This window comes from Ochotona curzoniae, unplaced genomic scaffold (genome assembly GCF_017591425.1).
Source record: "Ochotona curzoniae isolate NIBS_2020 unplaced genomic scaffold, NIBS_Ocur_1.0 contig_2927, whole genome shotgun sequence".
In the NCBI taxonomy this organism is placed as follows: domain Eukaryota; kingdom Metazoa; phylum Chordata; class Mammalia; order Lagomorpha; family Ochotonidae; genus Ochotona; species Ochotona curzoniae.
In genome coordinates this window covers 3,369,630-3,380,125 of record NW_024465654.1, presented here as the reverse complement: position 1 = coordinate 3,380,125, position 10,496 = coordinate 3,369,630, and positions in this window count along the sequence as shown.

Sequence of the window (10,496 nt, the reverse complement as noted above, 5' to 3'; positions counted from 1 at the left end):
TGACTTTTAATTCTTTGAAAACTGCCTGTTCGTGTCCTTTGCCCATTTCTTAATTGGATTGTTTGCTTCATTGTTGTTAGATTTCTTGACCTTTGTATATCCTGGATATTAATCATTTGCCAGATGTGTAATTTGCAGTTTCTCTTGTGCTGTCAGCTCGCTTTACTTTGTTGAGTATTTCTTTGCTGTGCAGAAGCTTTTTAGCTTGATGCAATCCCATTTTCCTATTTTTGTCCTGTCACCTGGGCTTCTGAACCTTTTCTGAGAGGTTTTTGTCTATGTCAGTGTCTTGCAGAGTTTCCCAAATGTTTTTCTAAAATTGGATGGTATCAGATTATAGATTTAGATTCCTGACCCATGATGAATCAATTTTTGTGTACAGTGTAAGGTGCAGATTTTAATTCAAGATTCTGCACACAGCGATCCAATTTTCCCAACATCATTTGCTTAACAGACTGTCATTTCCTAGAGATTGATTTCAGCTTGTAAGTTAAAGATTAGTTGGTTTGTAGATGTGTGTAGTAATTTCCAAGGTTTCTATTCTGTTACATTGGTCTACATATCTACTTTCAGGAAAGTACCAGGCTATTTTGATTATAATAGAGTTGCAATAAGTCTGGAAATCTGGTATTGTGATGCCTCTAGCTTCTTTGTTTTGTTTCATTTCATTTTTTTAAGGTTGCTTTAGTTATTTGTAGTTTCATTATGCCTTTATGAATTTTAGCACAATTTTCTCTAGATCTTAGAAAAATGTCCTTGGCGTTTTGATGGGAATCATATTGCATCTGAACAATGTCCTGGGTAATGTTGACATTTTGATGATATTCATTCTTCCATTCAACAAACATGGAAGTTTTTTTCTTTCATTTGTTGTGTCTTTTATTTCGTTTCTTAATGTTTAACAATTTTTATTGCAGAAAGTTTTCACATCCTTAGTTTAATTTATTCTAAGGTGCTTAATTTTTTTGTAGCTGTGGTGGGTGGTACTAATGTTACCTAATTCTTTCTCGGTCATGGCATTTGTGTATATAAACACTATTGGTGTTTGTGAGTTGATTTCACCAACTCTCCTAAGAGTGCCAGCAGTCTCAGTGAAGTCTTGGCTCAAACAGGAGTAATTTGAGTTCCTCCTTTCCAACTTATATGTCTGATTTTTTTTTTCTTGCGTAGTGGCTCTGGAAAAACTTCAAGAGCTGTATTGAATGCCAGTCATTAAAGTGGATATCCAGTGGCTCCGGATCTTAGTGGAAATGCTTCCAACTTTTCCTAATTCAGTGTGGTAGATACGTCAAATATTGTCTTTATATTATTTCCCTCTATGTCTACTTTTCTCTAGGTTTATATCATGAAAGGATGTTGTATTTTTTTATTATTATTATTATTTTTATTGGAAAGGCAGAGAGGAGAGACAGAGAGGAAGATCTTCCGTCCGATGATTCACTCCCCAAGTGAGTGCAACGGCCGATGCTATGCTAGTGTTGAATCACCCTAAATATGAGAAATATATTTGACTTGGTCCTGGTGAAGGATGTTTTTGATCTATTGCTTATACAATTAGCTGGTATTTTATTGAGGACTTATGCATCTGTGTTCATCAGAGGTATAAGCTATATCTCTGCTGTAGGCAACTGCTTAGGTTGCCTTGTACCTAGAAAAGTGTTATACTGGTGGGAGAACAGCAGCCAGTAGTGGTGGGAATAATGGGTCTTGTTAATGCCAAGTTTATGTTAACTATTCCAGTATGCAGTGTAATTTGTAATTCTATTTTTTAAAAAGTAAGAAAGGTGGGGAATGCTGAGCTGTGACATGAAGGGAGGGGATCTGTAGACATACTTGAGTTGGAGCAGCTAAGGACAGGTCTGAGTCAGACCAAGACTCTTATGGGAGGCTTGGGATGGACTAAACAGTATCACCCACCACCTACTGGTACATGCAAAAGCTGGAGCTGGGGTCATGTCTGGCTGGGCTAGTGTAGAGTAGCTTCCCATGAATGTTGGAGCAATAAGAAGACCACTTGATGCTGGGCCTTAGCACCCACTAGAACACAAGAGAACCAGATATGCTTAGGTCATTGTACTCACACAAAAGAAGCTCCTGGCATTGAATTGACTCAGTTTCTGCCATTGTGGCCATTTGGGGATTGAACCAACAGATGGAACATTTTTCTCTCTGTCTTTCCTTTTCTCTGTAAATCTGCCTTTCAGATAAAAATAAGTAAGTCATTTTTAAGATTAATTTCTGATAATGCGTGATAAAGACTCTTAGTATAAAACTAATAGAAAAAACTGCATAAAAAGTTTAAAAATTACCATGATTAGTGTCAAGGTTTCAAAGAAATTCAAAGCACAAGAATGAAAATATTTCCTAGGGGTTAGCAACATGGCAATATAGGGAGAGGACAGGTCTAAATTGATAAAGAAAAATTAGCCAGGGTGAAACAGAGAGGACAGATTTCAGAAAATAGGAGGGGACAGGCCAACAGTAGAGGGGATCTTGAGCCCCACAGACACAAGGAAGCAGTAGAGATAACGGAACCGTGCTGCAGTGACCAGATAACCCAGTGGAGGTCAGCTGTCGGCAATCGTGACCGGAGCTCTACCAACACCTGGTGACATAAATGTGGAGACAAAGTTACCTTCTTTCAGTGCTGATGGAAAATGCAGGCTAGTATAACCATATGGAAGCCAACTTGGGAAGTGTCGTACAAATAGACATCATGGTCTTGGGGGTGGTGAAGTTGTGGCTGCAGTATCAGCATCCCATACATTTCAACTCCTGCTAGGAACTGAAAGTAGCAGAAGATGGCTCAGAACGTGCCACCTACGTAACAGACCTGAATGGAGTTCCAGCCTCCTAACTTCACCGTGGTTCAGGCCCTGTCTTTGCAGCCATTGAGTGAAAACCAGAGACTGGGAGGTCTCTCTCTGTAACACTGCCTTTCAAATAAACAAATAAATATTCTTAGAGAGTTAGTCCTCTACTCTTAATGAAAAATGAAATATGTAGTCATAAAGTACAATTTTTGTTTTATTATTTCTGACTTTTCCTTTTAATACACTTACATATAAGTATATACAAATACAAAGAAATATGGATATTTGCAAAATGTGATCATGTAATGTGGTTATGATATGTGTGTTTATTTTTGCCTCCTCATCCACTTTTGCCCTTAGGACCTACGCTGATGAGTGTACTCTTAAATATCTTTCACTTAAAGATTTAACAGCCACCGCATTGGGAAATTGTGTGCTGTGAACATTTTGTACTCACTTTTTATCAGGAATATAAAAGGCTGAGGTTTTCAATAAGTCAACTGGATGTTTCCTGGTTCTTGCAGCAGCTGCTTTTAAAAAAGGGAAGAACATTACATTGCTTTAGAAAGTCATCTAAGGAAATACTCATCTCTGCTGACAAAATACAAGTAGTTGTACATGGAGGAGAACTGCGCTCACATCACTTCTAGAATGCATTGGTAAAAATAAGTTTCATTGTTACACAACATTGCTTTTTTTCTATGGAAATTGAAGAAAGTATGCTTATTGCCACAAGTAAGTAGAACTATCCTTATTCTTGGAAACAAAGATTCAAGTTTCTCTAAACCCCACCACTTTATATTTTTCCAGTTGTAATTTATAATTTTGTTAAGGACAAATTTTGCTTGGAGTTCAAGTTTTTCTTTCTTCCTCAACCGAAATGAGGGTTTCTGACCCCTGGAATCATGTTCTTCTCTATCAGAATTCATTGTAATTTACTTCTCTCTTGTGCTAAGAACGTTGGTAATTTTTTTGGTAAAGAGTTTTCTCGTTCTGACATAGGGTATGCATCCTGGAGTCAAAATCTCACTTTTGTAATCCATGTTCTTCTACACAATATGCCATGATGGGTTAACCATTTAAATTTTTAAATCACTGTATTCTTACTTGTAAAGTACAGAAATCATTAAGAATCTCACAAGATGCTGGCAAGATTAACCAAGGCGATATAGCTGCCTATGTAAACATACCAACTGGGTAAAGAATGGATCATCGGCAGACGTTGGTAGGCAGGATTGATTGACTTTCAAAATGCCTTAATTTCTTACCTTTTTCCTATTATGGTAAAAATTTTGTATTTAACATTCCTCTTTGCTCCTAGAGCAATATCTACCTTGGTTTTAAATAAATTTGCGTTATTTATATGAAATGAACGAAGCTCATGTATTTCACAGGACAGATTTGGGAGCACAGCAGTACTTCCAATTTACTCTCCCTACTACCGTGGTCTCGACCGCCCCTGCATTATTATTTTTTTTTTAGTTTTTGTAATAACATACTTTAACTTTATAGCCAACACTTTTATATTCTGTTCAAAATGATTTCAACACATAATAAGAAACAAAAAACAAACAAACAAAACCAAAACCTTCCCATCCCCCAAGCGTGAACCTTAAGACAGTAAGCAGTGATCACCTCCAAAGGTCAATCTTGCTCAGATTTTTTTTTTTGAAACACTTTTTGTAGTCTTTTTTATTACTTACCAGAGATCATGAAAAATATGTATTAGTCTTTTGGGGACTGGCTTATTTCACTAAGCATAATCATTTCCAGTTATATGCATTTTGTTGCAAAAGAGAGGATTTTGCAATAAAATCTCTTATCTTATTGCTGAGTAACTTTTCATAATGTATGTAAACTACATTTTTTTTCATCCATTCAGCATTTAATGGACACCTGGGTTGATTCCATATTTTAGCATTTGTGATTTGAACTGCAATCAACATGTTATACAAGTAACTCTCATATGCTTATTTCATTTCATTGTGTAAAACCTAGGAGTAGAATGGCTGGGTTATATGGCAGATCTATTTTCATGCCTCTGGAGAACCCAAACCTGTTCTCCATAACAGATGAATTGAGTTACATTCTCACCAACAGTGGATTGAGATACTTTTTCCCCTCACATTCTCACTAGCATTTTTTGTTTTTTGATTTTTAGTTGATAGTCATTCTAACTGGATTGAAGTCAACCTTATAGTGGCTTTTATTTGCATTTCCCTGATGGCTAGTGAACCTGAGCATTTTTTTAAAAGATTTAATTGTATTTGAAAGATAGATCCACTGCTTCACTCTCCAGCAGGGCTACCATGGCCAGAGAAATTATTTTTTTGTCATGTGTCCGTTGGCCATTTGTATTTCATCCTGTTCATGTCTTTTTTCCACTTTTCAAAGGGAAAGTTTTACTACTGTTGTGTTCCTTAAGGTCTTTATAGATCTTGATCTTGTCTCCCAGTCTGTTGGTTGCCTCTTGTTTATTGATGGCTTCCTTCGTAGTGCAGGAGCTTTGTAGCTTTATATATCCATTTGTTTATTTTTGCTTTAGTGGCCTGTGCTTCTGGAGCCTTTTCCAAAAAACCTTTTCCTGTATCTATGTCTTTCAGAGTTACCTTGATGCTTTTCTTTAGTAATTTGATGGTATCAAGTTATAAAATTATGTCCTTCATCCATTTAGAGTTGATTTTTATAAGGTGTAAAGTCGCGTTTTATAATTCTGTACACATAGATCCAATTTTCCCAGCCCCATTTGTTGAGGAGACTATCCTTTCTCCCTGGATTGATTTCGGTGCATTTGTAAAATACTACTTGGCAGTCGGTGTATAGGTTCACTTCCAAAATTTCCATTCTGTCTTATTGATCTTCATGTCTGTGTCAGTATGAGGCTGTTTTGATTACTACTACCCTGCAATGTGTCGTCAAGTCTGATATTATGATACCTCCAGCTTTGTTTTTGTTGTTTAAGATTGATTTAGGTATTTGAAGTCTCTTATATTTCTAACTGGATTTTAGCATCCTTTTTTATAGATCTGAGAAGGATGTCATGGGTATTTTTATTGGGATCATATTGAGTCTGCAAATAGCTTTTGATAGTATATAGGTTTTGATGATCTATTAATTGTATCAATGTACAAACATGGAAGATTTTTTTCATCTTTGGTGTCTTCTGTTCCTTTCACTAACGTTGGGTGATTTTCATTATAGTAACCCCTGACATCCTTGGTTCAGTTTATTTCAATGTTTACATTTTCTTTGCAGCTATTATGAATGAGAATGGTGTTACAGGTTCTTTCTCAAATATGGAATCGTTTGTGTATACAAAGACTGTTGACTCTTGTGTGCTCATTTTGTAAACTGCAACTTTCCCAATGTAATGGATCATAGCATCTGAAAACAGAAATAATTTTATTTCCTCCTTCTTAATTTGAATCCCTTTAATTTCTTTTTATTATCTAATAGCTCTGTATAAAACTTTCAGGATAATATTGAGTAATAGTGATGAGAATCGTTCTGGATCTTGGTGGAAATACATCCACTCAATGTGATGCTGATATTGGGTTTTTCAAATTGGCTTGATTGTGTTGAAGAATGAGTCAATTTGCCTACAATTTTTATCATGAAAAAATGCTGTATTTTATCAAATGCTTTCTTGACATCTATTGAGATAATTTGGGTTTGAAATTTCAATTTATAATGTAATGATTCACATTTATTGATGTATGTGTGTGTTTTGAAAATCAGGAATAAGTCATTCTGATGTGTGGCTGGATTCTGTTAGCTAGTATTTTGAAAATTTTTGTATTCACGTGTATCAGAGTTACTGGTCTATAGTTCTTTCTTTATTGCATCTTTTTTTTTCCTGGTTTTACAATAAGATAATGCTATCTTTACAGGGTGCCATTTAGAGAATTTCCTACCTCGATTGTTTTGAATAATCTGAGAAGAATTGGAATTCGTTCTTGAAACATTTGGCAGAATTCAGCAATGATGCAATATGGTCCTGTTTCTGAAAACACTGTTATCCAACTTTATATTTAGCTGAACTTTTAATGTCATTGTTCTTGGAAGTGGCAGCAAATACTGAAGAGTACAAGAAAAACTTACCATCTACAGTACTTCTGCTAGAACATTTCTCAGGGGGCTAGAAATCCTTTAGCCAGCAGTATGTTTTTTTTTTTTTTTAATAGGAATGGAAGGAAGAGAAAGTAGTTGTTTCCCAGCAAGACTATAGTATGACCACTTACTAGAATGATGAGTTGCTACACAATGATGGGGAAGTAATGTGTGGGTGACTCAGGGGTACATAGCTGAACTTCATTCTGCTTCTCTCCCCTGTCTGCAATCACAACTCAAGAAAATGACACAGTTGTTGCACAGATAGAAACCATTTTGAATAGCGATCTTAACCCTCACCTGGGCCCTCAGCTCTGTCATTCAGCTCAGTCTATCCCTTCTCTGTATGTCGTTCATTCACATTTTACAGGAAATGAAAATCACATCACTGGAAACTCTCTTACCACATTCATTATGCGTGTACTTTAGTTCATTGGTCGTACATTTAAATTATAATAAGTCACTGGTGAACCTACCAACTATATCTGATTAATCATATCATATGCCATTTATCACTGCACACTATCCAAACCTATGCTTTTTTAAATTATTGCCTACACATTTTTCCTTTTGCAAGATCTTTTCTAGATTGTATACAGCATCACTGTTGAAAGGGAAAAATTGATTGTATTAATATCCCACTTGCCACTCCTCCGAATCTTCTAGATTCTCTTGCTTTCTGCTCCCAGGCCCTGAACATTGAAGCACCCATGAATCTGGAGAGATCGAAGAAAGGCAAGTTCCTGGAACTGATGCTTGACACTTTGGCACAGTGCATGGAAAAAGCAGAAGTCCGATTACTGGAACTGAGCAAAAAAAATGAGACAACTTTGAATTAAAAGTAAGCTATTAGTCAGCTTCGAGCCTGTGTAAGTTCTGTGTATCCAACAAGCATATGCTATAGCATGTCATTATCAACACTTTTTATGTTTAAAGCAAATGACTGAGTTTACACAGATATTTAGCTCAACTTTATATTCAACATACTAAAATATGAAGAGGAAATGTTTTGGGATCAAGTAAAACATTAATATTTAGATCATAGAGGAATCAGAAGACCTTGCACTCAGGATTTTGAGGAGAAAAACTTAGACTTAAGAGACAAGGAACTTTCCAAGATAGCAGAAAAACAACAAATCAAGGAAATTCCAAAAGTTTTGTAATTCCTTGTTTTAAAATAAAAGATTTACTTTATTCATTTTTAAAGCAGACATTTGTTTTAAGGGAAGTGTGCACAAGGAGAGTGAGAGACAGGAAAAGAAGTCTTCTATCCACTGGTTCTCTTCCCAAAGGGACACAACAATCATGGCTGGATCAGACAGAAGCCAGGAGCCAAGTTTTCTTCTGTCTCTCCTACACAGGTGCAGAGGCCCAAGCACTTGGGCTGCTTTCCCATTTGTAAGAAGCTGGATTGGAAGTTGAGCAGCTGGTACTTCAGCTGGCCTCTTCTGGGTTGCTGAGTCCCACATGTTTGCTGTATCCACTGTGCCACAATGCTAGTCCCTCTTTTGCCAGTATTTTATGATATTTATTACAGATCCCTGACCTCTGATTAAATTTTTTTCTCAAGTATTTGGGGAACTATTGTAAATGGGATTTTTAAAATTTCTTTTTCTAGATAGTGTACTATGAACATACAGAAGTACTATTTATGCTCAATCTACAGCCTGAAACAATTGAATTTTCTCATTAGTTCCAAAGTTTTTTTTAATAGCTTCCATATAGTTTCTATTATTATTTTATTTTTTATTAATAAAAAGAGAATAGATATTTTATGTGTTGCACAAATACAGTTCCAAGGAGACACACTTCCAGGCTCTGCTGCTCTGCGCCCTCCACCCCCACCAATGTCCCTCCATCCTTTCTTCTGTCCATCAGTATTTGTATAGACACGATTTTAATCTACTGTATCATCACATGCTTAATTTACCTCTAGTCATAATATTCAACAAATAGAACATAAGAAGATCACAAGACCACATTTCTACTGAGTACTGTCTTGGCTTGCACAGCAGGAACCAGAGTGAAGAGGGAAAACGTTACGCAGCTAAAAAAAAGAGATGCACAGAAAGACCAGAGGCTAGAACGGAAGAGAGGAGCACTGCCGAGCTCTTCCCAGAGGTTTTCGTTTTCTTAGGGGATCAGATCTGTCTACCAAGACTTGGTGATAGCCTGAAGCCACATCCTCATCCCAGTGCTGACCAACCCCTGAGACCATCAGGAGACCATCATGTGCCCAGGGGGAAGAAGAGAGCAGGATCCCTCACTGGGCGCACAAGTTCTCACGACTGGTTCTCTATTACATTTATTTATTTCACTGTTTTAAAAATGTCTGTTTATTTATGCTTAAAATAGAGTGGACAAACTTCTCTTATATTGCAATGCAGATGTGGGAGTTGAGCGATACCGCCCAGCCTGCTTGCCTGCTGCTCACCTTCCCTGCAAGCTTCTGTGTCTGAGAGCTTTAGCTAAGGCCTTGGTCAACTGTTGCTTTGCATGAAGATCACCTGAGTACGTTCCCAAAACACTCAGTGCAGACCCATCTCACTCCTTGGGCTACTGATACTTGCTGCACAGTCTCCAGCAAGCACAAACACCAGTGAAAAACAACAATTAGCACGAGAGGATGACTCAAAGCATTGGTATCCTCAACCCACGTGGGAGACCCATAAGTCACTGGCTCCTGGCTTCAGATCAGCTAAGTTCTGGCCATTCTGGCCATTAGAGGAGTGCACCAGTGGATCGAAGATATTTTTCTCTGTCTCTACTTCTCTCTGTCATTTCTGCCTTTCCAATAAAATTAAGTAAATCTTTAGGGGGAAAAAAAAAACAGGTTATTTTTGCTTAAATCCACTCATTCTTTCTATTCATAATATGCACTTTCCATGAAATTTTTTCTAGTGGCTCTGTGTTTATGCCATGATTGCCTGTTAGTAGTTGTTCAAATTTTAAAATTCAAAAGTGTGTCTTTTAACTTTGTAAGTCTCTCTTCATGAAGTTCTCTGATTGCTTATACCTATTTCTGTGAAGATTAATCACTTTTTCCTTTAGTTTTTGTCCCGTTCTTTGAACCAATGCTCCTTACTATTGTTACATGGTTTCCCTTACTTCAATCGGAGTTCTTTGAGCTAAAGCAGTGTTTTGGTCATTTTTTTGCTTACCCTTTTGTCATCAGTAATTGTCATCACTGATTTTATTGGGATTCTCCACTTGTTGGAAAAGAAGCACACATGTTTTCTACACACAAGCCACGCACAATAACTCGTGAGGTGCAGTGAGCATTTAATCTAGTGGCTAGGGTGCCTGCCTCCTGCACTGGAGCACTGGGGTTGGGGTCCATCTGCGGTTCTTCATTCTGACATCCTGCCAGGACAGAGCTGGAGGCGGCAGTGATGACTCAAGTGACAATCTCTGCCACTCACACTGGAGGCTTGCAAGGAATTCCCCATTCCTGGTCTCTGCACTAAAACATTTATAAAAGTGACCATTGTGAATCTAATGATAAAACATTAATTGTGTTTTGGCTGTTTTCCTTTAGCTTTGCATCATTTAATTATATAATAAGTATTGGGT